The sequence below is a fragment of the Gymnogyps californianus genome, chromosome 22 (genome assembly GCF_018139145.2).
Source record: "Gymnogyps californianus isolate 813 chromosome 22, ASM1813914v2, whole genome shotgun sequence".
Classification (NCBI taxonomy): Eukaryota; Metazoa; Chordata; class Aves; order Accipitriformes; family Cathartidae; genus Gymnogyps; species Gymnogyps californianus.
In genome coordinates, this window is record NC_059492.1 from 8,282,659 (window position 1) to 8,295,509 (window position 12,851).

A 12,851-nucleotide genomic window follows, 5' to 3' on the forward strand; every position below is an offset into this window, starting at 1 on the left:
TTTTCATTGTATGTACAGTACAATTCAATAGAATTCAGTTATACTAAAACCAGAATAATCTGATTTTTTTTTAGGATAAAGGTGGTTTAATGCAGTGGTTTCTGTTCAAGTGGGATTCATTTTCACCCTGTAAAACAGGAATGTTAAGAAATGGAAGTTGCAGTCTTACGACTGCAATACCGATGACTATAGAGGAAACTTTATGTTAAGGCAGCCTACTAAACATGAAAATACTCTTGCAAATCAGTATACAAATAGGCAAGTTAGACATTTCTTAAAGATAAAAAAATTAAAAATTAAACAGCAAATTAAAAATTAAACATACCTTTCTTTACAAAAATGTGTAAAATTAAAGATTTGCGGCGTCGGATAAAAAGTTACAACCCCTGCCATCTTCCATCCATGTGAGTAAATTTCACATTATAAGCAGTTTATTTCGCTACAGGAGCAAGTGATGGAGCACAAGCTTTGCACATTGAATTTATATTTGCTAGGGTTGGAGGGAGGAGAAAATCAATCTGTTGTTCAGTCTACTACCGCTCCAAGCATAATTTAACTATGACCAGTGAAAGAATCTCATTTAAAAAAGCTAGAAACGAAAAATCTGCAGCTCTAACCTCCTTCAGATTATCTTCCCTTTCACCTCTCCAGCACCTTCCAAGTTTTAAGAACAATCTCAGCCTCAAACAGAATAAAAGAAAACTTTCGAACTAAGTTTTAGTTTACATATCTCAGTAGCAGCAAACATTCGGCTTGCCTGTGCAAAAGCGAAGAAGATAAATCCTCCCAAATACTATCATTGTAAATTTCTGCAGACAGTCTGTCCTCCTGGAATGGCTTAGCACCACACTTCTGATGTAAAATCCCAATGGTGGTACTTTTGACCCCTCCAAACTCACTTCCTCTTCATAGACAGCACCTGTCCTTATACTCTACGATTCTGCACCTCTCGTTTATTCTCCTTATGCCATCTTACTTGTCATACTGACTTCTTTAAAACACCCCTGAACGCAACTGTTTTACACCATTTTCCCCGTCCTTATAATTCAGTATTTCTTTTTAGGAGCAAGTCATTATCGTTCCAGTCTAAGTGTTGGACATACTAAAGATGTCAGTCATTCTTCTTGATAGTAATACTTATGTATAGCCTGTGAAAACAGACCAGGTGACACAAGTCCCCTTTTTATCCCAGGCCTTCAGCTACCCCTCCACATTACCTCAGCAGGAAGAATACCAAGAACAGGCTGAAATATTTTCCAGTATAAAAGAGCGCACAAACTGCCTAGTCTCAAAGAACAGGGATTTTCTAGGTGTTTAGGAACACAAGGGCCACATATGTTAATTGATATAATTATTCACAGGTTACAACCTACTGTTGTTAACTTTTTCTTTTAAATTCCTCCCTTTCCTGTTCCTTTCTTTACATCAGATGGATCATTGCAGAAGAGTTGCCCTGCGACTCGGGTGAATAAATGGGTTTGTTCTACTGAAGAACCTGCTTACTTACGGTAAAAGATGCGGTAAAGCTATACACTATACATCCTCCCCATGTCAGCGTGCAGCAGAATTAGAAACGGAACCCACAGTTGCACATGTACTCCACAAACTTACCATTGTCTGTGTCTCCCTAGAGGAGGATAAAGATGGACGCACTGGAATAGAATGAATACTCCTTATCCTAAATTACCCTTCACTGAGTTTAAAAAAGAAAAGGTTAATGTGGAGGAGGAGAAAGTGGAAGAATGTCAGCAGAAGCTCTACAGGCTAAAGGTACATAGAATCATAGAATGGTTTGGGTCGGAAGGGACCTTAAAATACCGCCTAGTCCAAACCCTCCGCCATGGGCAGGGACATCTTTCACTAGATTGGGTTGCTCAAAGCCCTGTCCAACCTGAGTTTGAACACTTCCAATGATGGGGCATTCACAACTTCTCCGGCAACCTGTTCCAGTGTCTCACCACCCTCATTGTAAATAATTTCTTCCTTTGCTTACGTAACGATTCTAAGAGTAAATGCTATCTTTAAAAAGTCCGTCCGGCGCTCGGGCATAGATCGCAGCTTGTAAGCTGAGCTGACGCACGAAAATTATGTAAGAGAGCTTAAAATCTACTCAGATTTTTTTTGAGCCGATCAGACTGCTACAGTGCATTTTGGGGACCGATGATAGGCTGGGGAACACCCTTTCACACACTCTAAACTTTAGGAAATGCCTACAAAAAACATTGGGGAGAGGGGAGGGAAAGCGACCTCGTTTTAGAAAATGAAAGACAGGGAAAGAAATATGCTTGTTTTGTGTACAAAGATTGTCCTGGAGCCAGCATTAGCAGCGCAGTGACCAAGGATACGGCCTTGTTAGGCATGCCTGGTATTAATGTGTAACTCCACCACTAGGATCAATGTGAGTTAAGAAGTGTATCTAGCACTATAATGCTCTTTTAGATGATTCTCCTCAGCGCCCTGCAAAAGTGCATTGCTGATCCAAGTGTCCTGTATAGGATAAATAAACTTCCTCTGCTGAGAACTCTAAAAAGCTAATCATTATCTTTTAATTTTGGTGCTGAGGATCAGTCAATAGGTCACGTCCGATTTCATAGTTAAATGACAGCTTGCCTGGAAGTATTCGATCATTTTGGCAAGCTGTAAGTCTACAGCCAGCCATTTCTATTAAGTACTTAAAGCAGGTTTCTAAACATACGTCTCTTCTATCAAGTACTTAAAGTAGGTTTCTAAACATTTTTCTGCTATTGGTGAAAAAACTTGTAAGTCTGTTGAAGTGGTCCACAGACACTCCCCACCCCCAGCCCCCCTTCTGCAAAGATGCTGAAGCTTTGTTTGAAAATCATAAGTGTTCGGTAAGACTGAACTACGGTGGCTGGGCTTCTACTTGTTCTGTAAAAGATAAATGTTAAGACAAAGATTTAATGATCTACACATAATGTTCCGTGATGCATTATCTCATTTAAAATGGTATTTCAGTCAAATGACAACTTGACAAGTCTGGAGGGAAAATGAATTCAAGCACCAATGTCAATTTTATAGTGCCGATGCTGCTCTTTATCTTAGTCCAGACATTTTGCGGATGTGACTATTTGCACAAACTGTCATACCAACATTCCGTGTTTAGTAACAAAATACTTAGTGATGTAAGGAGAGAATACTCATTTTTCTTCCAGGTCTAGAAGCTACCTCACTGGCTTTTCATCGGTGGTGGGTTTGCTGCAAAACATCCCCCAAACTTTAATAACTATATTATGTTTTCTTAGCTCAGGGTCAAACACCAGAGAAATCATTCAATCATGGAAATATTCTCTGAAGATCAAGACCTTTTCATTCCTACTCATCAATAATGTGCACTTTATGTGTACAATTGATTTTTATTTTCTACTGTATTTGTCTGACCCACAATGGCCAGCTAGAGGCACAAACATCAGTGATGTGTTCTACAGGCTTTCAGGGTAATGCGGACTCACTCCCATAGTTTTCTTTCAGTAGTGAAGTTAGGATCACAAATGATAAACTGCAATAATGAGAAATTTGGACAACCGTACTACTCAATATTGTCTTTAAGACTACCAGATCCAGTGGTACTGTGTTTGAAGGCAGACCAGAGAATACTATATAAAGACCGAGGCACATGCGCTTCACGTTCATCCGTTTTCTGTGCTGGCTTATAGATTCACTTTGGATTGCTAAGACATACATGCAAATCAGTAGGTGCAGATTTGTGTTTTTGCTTTCACAAGCAAAATTTCTGAAGATGCCCTGGCATTTATCCGAAAGGTTTAAGGTGTTTTTTTGGTCACTAATTGGGTATTTTTAAGCTTAGATAGCATGCCGTATTTCCACTTGGGACTTTCCTTTTCCCTGCACAAGTTCTTCACTATGTTGAAAAGAGCCTCTTGTAAAGTAAGCAGGATGCTTGTACTCCCCAGATTCTCCATTCCAAGACATTTACAGAACACTCAAAAACCAGTTTCTTGCTATTTAGGACCTGATTGTGTAGAAATTTTGTAGATCTGAGGCGAAAACATTTAAATCGCATCCTTACAACTGAGAAACATCCAATCAGATGAGCCTCAGCGTCTTTAAAGAAAAGGTAATTGCTTTTCCTTGAAGAGAATTTGAGCAATATGCCAGTCGATTAGGTAGCTTGGACCGCACGTGTTCATCATGTGAGTAATAGGCTAAAAATCATAAAAACTACTTCCTCGGCTGAAATGTTTTACCCTTGTTCTGGCCACTCTGTGAGAAATTTTCCGGTTAGTCTTTAGGGTGAGATTTACTGACCTGAGGAAATGGCGTTTGAGGCGCTGTTAGCGACCGCAGGAAGAACGTTCCTGTTTGTCCCAAATGCTTTTCTCTCTCTTCAGCAGGTACCAGTTTCCTTAATAAAAGGCTGGTTGGTTGTAACAGGTGTCACCAGCTCTGGATGTTTGCCCGTGGAACTGCAAGGACTAAAAATAGTCAAGTTCTTGTTCCTAATGCAGATGAACTGGTTCTTGTGGGGTTGCAGGTAGATTGGGTGGAAGTGCATTTTAGTTCAATAATTGGGATTGATTCATCCCTATGGTCATGTTAGTACAGTGGCTAAAACCAAGCTTATAAAAAGCAACTGTAATGTGTTCCTGGTGTCTGTCTGCATGTTCTGCTGAGATTCCTAGCGAGGGGCAAAACATTCTGAGTTGCAAGCAAAAATTCCACAGCTTCCCTTTATCGGTTTCCTGCTTATATGCACATGGGTGTTTATTGCTTAAAGTGGAGGGTTCAGAGTTTTTCATTTACTTTTTTTTTTTTTCAGAGGTTGCTGTTGATTGTTTCTCACTGAGGGGCTTACGGTTCATTACTCTGTTTTGTGGGGCTCGGTATTTATCAATCAGCATTTCCAGTTCAGTCATTTACCGATCACAGTGCAGGATTTAAAATCTAACCTTATCCAAAATTTTTAAATCCCCAACAACCGTTTGGGTTCCAAGATTTGCAGTTTATCACTTCTGGATTCAGGGTTTACAGTTTAAGGATTTCGACCTTTCTATTGAACAGGTGACAATAAGCTGTAAGCCCTGAATCCCAAACAGTAGGCTGCGAACCCTTCTTTGCAGTTCGTAACTGTAATGCACCGGGGCTAGTGTTTGTTACAATCCCAGGAAGAAAGGCATTCAGACTCTATATTGGTTAAATTTCCATTTATTGACGCCAACGCTAGAAGAAAAAAGAACATAGTGTAGATAATCATACATCCCTTCAGATGGTGGGAGCCCTGACTTGTGCAGAATCGGAGGGACCTCTTATCAGGGCACAGCATGCAGTCCAGATCCTGTCCCTGGAGAGGTTCCACTGACACCTTGGTCTTTAGAGCTCTTACAGTGCTTTTCTAAAAAGAAAATAGTTCTATTAGTCATTTCTACCATCAGTCACGAGGGTGTTTGCACGAGACCCTCCCGGTTTGCTTGAACATGAAGTCAAGGACACGCAGCTGGTGTAACTGCCAGTGCCAAGCGGGAGCTACCTACAGGCTCCTTTGTTACCGTTAGCCAGCTAAGTTTATGCTGAGATCGAGGGATATGTGCAGCGCAAAGCAGGCCTGACAGCCAAGCCATACGTGCAGCATAGCATGGGCCTGCACCTTCTCACATTAACTGTTACATGGATCGCTAACTCCTCAAAGTACAATAGTCCTCCAGTTAGGATCACTACAGTGACCTTTCCTTGTGCCACTCAGCATTCAGCCCTGATCTGAATCCGTTGTTTGATACGGTGCAGGCATGACACAGTTGGGCTGCCAAGGCCATAGCTGAGCTGAGAGCGGTGGAAGTTTTGTGCAGGGCTGTACTGTAGGGCTAGAGCAGAAGCACAGACAGATGAGATCAGAGATTTTCCTGTCAGATATTGGAACTGAATTCTACCTCTCAAGGAAAAAGCAGGGGAGAAGGCTAACAGCTACTCCATGACTTGACATATCGAGGGCAGAAGCAGGAACTGACCTTCCCCACTGGACTGCCAAACGCTGGGCCAGTAATGACTCTTGAGGTGTCACAGAGGAAGGGGGCGTGTACTGGCTCTGAGCCCCTCAGCAGACTCATCCCAGGTGTTGTTTACATGCATTAATTACTAAATGATTACTTTATTCTTTCCACTCATGGCTGTGCTTCCTGCAGTCCCTTTGCACTCAGTGTCTGTGACAGCACCCAAGGGAAGGAGGTTATTCTTTGTGCCTGAGGGAGCGGAGGCTGGTCCCAAGGTCTCTCAGACCTCCTTTCCATCCCTGGGGGTTCCTGGAGAGCCTCTGTGCTGTCAACAGGGCTCCAGGGGATTTCCCTTCTATTGTCATGGACATTCAGGGCTGTTGGTGGCATTTCCTATCATCCCAGGGACAGCCAGGGCCCATCCAGGCTGTACAAGCATACCAGGCTGCTCCTGTGTTTGTTCGCAGCACCCTAAAATGTTCCCATTGTGGCTGGGGCAGCGGGTCAGAGTCCCTGTGGCTAGTGCTGAGTGAGGGAGTTTCTACAGAGACGGCAGACGCCTGCAGGTGATTTCCTGTTGGCCGCGCCGAGCTCCGCAGCGCGTCTTACAGCTCCTCCAGGACCTTCCCTTCACGCTTTCAGAAGGCAGCTCTCAGGACCGAGGGCACAGCTCTGCTGCCCTGGCAGGCCCAGCTGCCCCGAGGGGCGCTGATGGTGACGGCCCTCCGTGCTCTCAGTGAACCGCGGCTGTGGGCCACGCAGCAGGTGGGACGGGGCTGCGGCTACGGGACAGGCGCTGCGCCCGGAATCGGCTGGCGGGGGGCAGCCACTTGGAGGGGGGTACCCAGCTCCGCGCAGTACCATACCATACCATACCATACCATGCCGGGGCGGTCTGGGACAACGGAGACGCCGACCATCGCCAGCCAGGATTGGAGCAGCAGCTGCAGCCGCGGAGAAGGTGAGCTGGGACGAGCGGTCCATGTTCGGGGCTGCGGGTCCTGTACAAGCCGCGGATCCACCCCTGGCAATGTGACACAAGCGGTGGGGATGCAAGAGGGGTCTGGTGGCACACGGGGACAGGCTCGAGGAGAACCACGCTGGGGCCGTTGAGGGGGCAAGGCGGCGCACCAGGGCGGTGTGGGGCCGCCCGAGCGTGGGGGGCTCACTGTGCCAGGCAGGCACCGAGCGGGGAAGCCCTGGGGAGCATCCCGGAGAAGAGGGGACTGAGGCGGCTCGGGGCCGCGCGAGCGAGAGGCGTAGGGTGATGCTGGAGAGGCTGGGAGGTACGTGGCGGGGGAAAAGCTGGGGCAGTATCGCCCTGAATCGGCCGGTCCTGGGAGTTCCGGGGCTGCGCTCTGATCTCCGTGGGGCTTCCGGGTCTCGCGGGGACGGGGAGGGAGGAGGAGGAGGAGGAGGAGGAACGCAGACGGCATCGCCAAAGGATTAAAAACTTGCAGAACGCACGAGCGTGCTGCATAGCCCTCCAGCACCGGACACCGGGGATACACCGTTGGCTTGCGCGGCATGCCGGGAGATGTAGTCCCTGGCACAGGACATCCGGGCGGTCATCTCGGCTAGCAAAGCATAATAGGAAGGGTAGTCTTCCGGCACTGGACTCCCGGGCGGCCATTTTGTGCTGTGCGGCATGCCGGGCGGTGTAGTTTTCTGGCACTCGACAGGCAGTCGTCCATTTCGGCCCTGCGCAGCATGCCGGGAGGTGTAGTCTTCCGGCACTGATGTTCCACCGCGCAGGTTTGTTTTGCTCGGTATGAGACATGGAGTCTTCCAGCACTACGCTGCGGGCCACCCATTTTGTTCTATGGACGGAGATGTAGTCTTCCGTCTCTAGACTTCAAGGGTGCAATAGAGCTTTGCATGTCGTGCTGGGAGGCGCAGCTTTTGGAATAGCCGCCTTTGAACTGTTCTTGTTCTCTCAGGTCCACTCCTGAGGTCCTTATATTTTCTCTGAGCCTTCTTTTGTTCCTCGGCGCTGCTCGGGATCTCCCTCCTCCTGTCATGATGCCTGCTGAGGTCTTCCTTGTGCCCCACAGCCATCTTTTAACTCTAGCCCCTTGATGGGAGCAGCCACAAAGGCGACCCGGGTATAATGGGAAAAATACTGACAGAAGAAAATTTGTTCTTACATACTGACAGAAGATGATGTCTGCCGGCCTGGGAACTGCTAGCCTGGGAACCTGGCGTGGTAACCAGAAGCATCTTTGAGAAGCACAGCTGGCATCCTTGCAGTGTAGCTGAGTACCTGAGACATTCAGAGATACTCTCAACAAGTGCAAAACCAAAAAACCGTGACACCAAAGGTATTGTATGGAAAGGTGAAAAATAGTTAAAAAAAAAAAAAAAAAGTGTAAAACGTCCTGAGAAAGTAGGGATCTGCAACAGCTATTAGCTGCCCTAGCTGAAAGAACATAAAAGGTGTCTGCAAAAGTAAAAAATTGGTCTGAGAAAATAGAGAACCCCATCATCTAGTGGCTGTTTTGTTGGAGATATGCGAGGAACAAAAATAAAGGATGCTACTTAGTTAACGAGGCGTGACCTTGAGAAGAGAAATACGATGACACCATAAGTCAGTGGGTAAAGAAATACCAAGATAAGCACAGGGGCAATCAAAGAGCTACTTGAACTGTGAGTGAACTGTCCTAATTCACATACTAGAAAACCCACCCTTGGCTAGGGAGAGCCCCCTACCAACAGAAGCCCCTTCCTCACAGAACATGCGCAGTAAAAAAAGAGGACGCTGCAACTTTAAGTGGAGATGAGGCTTGCGAGAACCAATAGGAACGAGGGTAACTAAGCGAAACTGGAAAAATACTGATAACTGTTACTCGAAAGGTATAAAATGCTTTACTGTGTTAACCAGGTGTGCTAGCTTTGTGGAGTAACCTAGCACCCATCTCTGCGCAGACATGAAATAAACAAATAGCTCGACTTTGTGTGATAATCGGATTTTTTGCACACCAGGTGAAAGAATCCTGATTTTTGGGACAACAGTTTCAGGTGAAAAATAGAAGTTAGCAACACTTATTGGCTGCTCCAAGTGATGGTGTCCTATGCCCCCTTATGTGCCTAAGACATAAAAGTGCCTCACTTTCCACCCAAAATGGAGCTTCTCTCTGAGAACCCCTCCTGCGAGAACTTCTCTGTGCGATTTCCTGAACGGACTGGACCCTCATGGGGGAGGCCTGGCTGATTCCAGACTCTGTGATGCGGATCATGTTTGAAGTGACATTTTGTTCATCGTAGATTGGCTGCACTCCTGGGAACAGTTCAAGTGCTATACAAGTAACACTTTGAATAATGTATATAAGCATGCATGTACATAAGTAATCCTAAGTCTACTCACTGCTTTACTACTGGTATTTTTGTAGTAACTTACATCCTTGCTTTACTAGTAGTAATTAGTAATAAAGGAATTTTAAGAAACAAAACTTCTGTGTCTTTGTGAATCCTATGAGCCTACCATCGTGTCAGTGGGTGATCCCCACGATGGTGAAGTGATCCTTACTCAGCCGCAGGCTGGGTAACTTTTATAGGTTGGGACATTATTAGGAAAATCTCATTCCCTAACTAATGTACCAATTAGTCTTTATAGTATGAAATTGTATGAACTTAGTAGTATGAAATTGTATTAGCTTGAAAGACATAGTTTACATTGTATACTGCATAGTCATGGTTAAGTTTTTAAATTTTCTTTCCATGACCACTTCTTTCAACATGCCTATCCTTATTTTTTAATTTTTTCCTGTCTGTTGTGGAACACATCACTTTTAAATTTTCTGTCTATGTCTGCTTTTATCCAGTTTACTCACTTTATTTTTATTATTTCTTGTATTTCCTTAGTGACCTCCCTTTATAAATCTTCTGTCTATGTCTCAATTTATTTAGTTCGCTGTCCTTAGTTTATATTTTTTTCCTTCATTTCCCTAGTCCCCGTCACTTTTTAAATGTTCTTTCTATGTCAACTTTTATCCCGTTCGCTGTCTTTAGGTTTGAATTATTTCTTGTCTTTCCTTAGTGCCATCGCTTATTCAATTTTCTTTCTAAGTTTCCATTTTACTTTCCTGTCTCTATTTTTTAATTTTTCATCTCTTTATCCCTTGGCTTTTATAATTTTCTTTTTATATCTATTTTTATCTAGTTTGCTGTCCCTATTTTTAGTTCTTTCCTGTCTGTCCTGTACCTCGTAGCATTTTCAATTTTCCTTCTATGTCTACTTTTATCTAGTTTGCTGTCTCTCTTTTTTTAATCTTTCCTTTCTATCTTGTACCCTTTGCTTCAAAAATTTTCTGTCTAGGTCTTTAAAAATTTTCTGTCTATGTCTCCATTTATTTAGTTCACTGTCCCTATTTTTAATTTTTTTCCTTCATTTCCCTAGTCCCCGTTGCTTTTTAAATGTTCTTTCTCTGGTGTCTTTAGTTTTGAATTATTTCTTGTCTTTCTTTAGTGTCATTGCTTTTTAAATTTTATTTCTACATCTCCGTTTTAGTACGCTGTCCCTATTTTTTAATTTTTTCCTTTATTTCCCTAATCTCTGTCACTTTCAAAATGTTCTTTCTACATCTGCATTTTAGTTTCTGGTCCCTATTTTTTAATTTTTTCCTTTATTTCCTTAATGCTTGTCACTTTTAATATTTCCTGTCTACTTTTATCCCGTTCATTGTCTTTTATTTTTTAATTATTTCTTGTCTTTCCTTAGTGCCATCGCTTATTCAATTTTCTTTCTAAGTCTTCGTTTTAGTTCGCTATCCCTATTTTTAAATTTTTTCCTCTCTGTATCCCTCGGCTTTTAAAATTTTCCTTTTCGTCTACTTTTATCTACTTTGCTGTCCCTATATTTAATTTTTTCCTGTCTGTCCTGTACCTCATCACTTTTTGTAACTGCCAAATAGCTATCATATAATTTATTAGGTGTACTTAAGCAGTTAGGTATTTGTTCCATATCTTTAAAAGACAGGCAACTGAATGTTATGGGTTTTTTTCCCTGATATTTTGACGGAGTGCTCTGAAGTCCTTTATTTCTGTCTGGCTTTCAATGGCGCATTTCCCTGGCAGTTCAGTAGCATCTCTCTTGGGCACTGCAGCTGCCAGATGTCCATCCTAACTATGTAACACCACCTCCACCCCCCCCCCCAGTCAAACTGTGTATTTGTAGATAGATAATCTAATGGTATTAACAGCTGTGCAAGTTAAATTAATGCAAAAAGAAAATCAAATACTTTTATAGTATAGGCATTGTTATTGGATGTATGTAAACATACACACACCTTTTTAGTATAAAGTGAATTACTGAGGTTTATTCTTTATTTTTTATTTTACTCTTTAAAGTTTTACACTTCATTTCCAATTTTGTTGACCAGGCAAGCAAGATGTGCAGCAGCAGCGCAAGGGCTGCAGCTGTTGGGGTGGATCTGTAAGCGTGGATTCCGATGATGGTACAACCTGGTCCTGCAGCCTCACAGGGTTTTCTCCCTGCAGCAGTGCTGTAAGGAAGGGATGAGACATTTTCCAGCACCAGTGAGAGTGTTTACTTTTATGTTAAGAATGTGTTCAAAATTGTATCAATTGGTCTTAATATTGATTTTTGTTCAAATGACTCTAGATTTGAAGGATGTGTTGTATTTTGAGCTGCCATGTTTACACAGAATCCTCCTTTAGCTCAACTGCTATCCTATCCCTTATTCTGACTGAATTCCTCTGCTTTCTTCTGTGTTGTTTTTTTTAATGTGCTGAAATATAGTTGGGATTTTGTTTTTTTCAAATGTGTTGTCATAAGCATCTTGTGATGCTCAATAGGTACCCCCAGCCCAGGTTTGCCTGCTGGTCGTTAAGCATACTCCCTGTAAGGGGCCAGCCCTGTGCGTGGAGGCTCCTGGCTCTGTCTCCAGTGGGTGCCGGCGTGGTTCAGTTTTATCCAGAATGGATTATCTGTTGTGGGTCATCCCAGGTGAGTTATCTGCTGTGGATTATCCCAGGTGGACCCCCTGGTGTAGGTCATCCTAAGCATGTCCCCCGATGCATGTTTCTATGCACATACCTTCCCCCCCTCCATCCGTCTCCCTTCTCCCCCTGCATGTCTGTCTCTCCACCTACCAAAACAGTTCCCATGCAAGGGCTTTCCCCCCCCCCCCATGCAAGGGCTTTTTTCCTGCCCATATCCCCTGCCCTCCTGTCTTGCCTCCCCCCCCTCCCCCCCCAACCCATCTGCCTCTGGACCCCTGGGGCACTGCCTGCAACCCCCCACCTGCCCATTGCCCTCCACCCAAACTCCCCCACCCCATCCTCACCCCACCCTGCCAGTGAGTAGGCTGGGGGTGCACAGAAGGTTGGGAGGAGACACAACCAGGACAGCTGACCCCAACTGACCAAAGGGTATTCCAGACCATAGGATGTCATGTTTGGTAATGAAATGTATTGGGTTTGCATGGCAAGGTTTTTGGTAGTGGGGGGGGCTACAGGGCTGGCGTCTGTGAGAAGATGCCAGAAGCTTCCCCTGTGTCCGACAGAGCCAACGCCAGCGGGTTCCAAGACGGACCCGCCACTGGCCAAGCCCGAGCCATCAGCAACAGTGTAGCGCCTCTGGGATAACATATTTAAGAAAGGGAAAAGAAGTTTCAGGGGAGTTGCAGTTGCAGCCAGAGAGAGGAGTGAGAAGATGTGAGAGAACAGCTCTGCAGACACCGAGGTCAGGGAAGAAGGAGGGGAGGAGGTGCTCCAGGCGCCGGAGCAGAGATTCCCCTGCAGCCTGTGGTGAAGACCATGGTGAGGCAGGCTGTCCCCCGGCAGCCCATGGAGGTCCATGGTGGAGCAGATATCCACCTGCAGCCCGGGGAGGACCCCACGCCGGAGCAGGGGGATGCCCGAAGGAGG

General features: G+C 44.7%; 1 long non-coding RNA gene across 1 annotated transcript; it reads right to left on the minus strand.

Moving 5' to 3' along the window:
- Positions 1-5,168: 5,168 nt before the first annotated feature.
- Positions 5,169-7,148, minus strand: LOC127025134 (uncharacterized). The gene is made up of 2 exons (XR_007767628.1): positions 6,845-7,148; positions 5,169-5,371 (listed from the first exon to the last, which is right to left on the minus strand). It is a non-coding gene; the product is annotated as an uncharacterized LOC127025134 (long non-coding RNA).
- Positions 7,149-12,851: the final 5,703 nt, after the last annotated feature.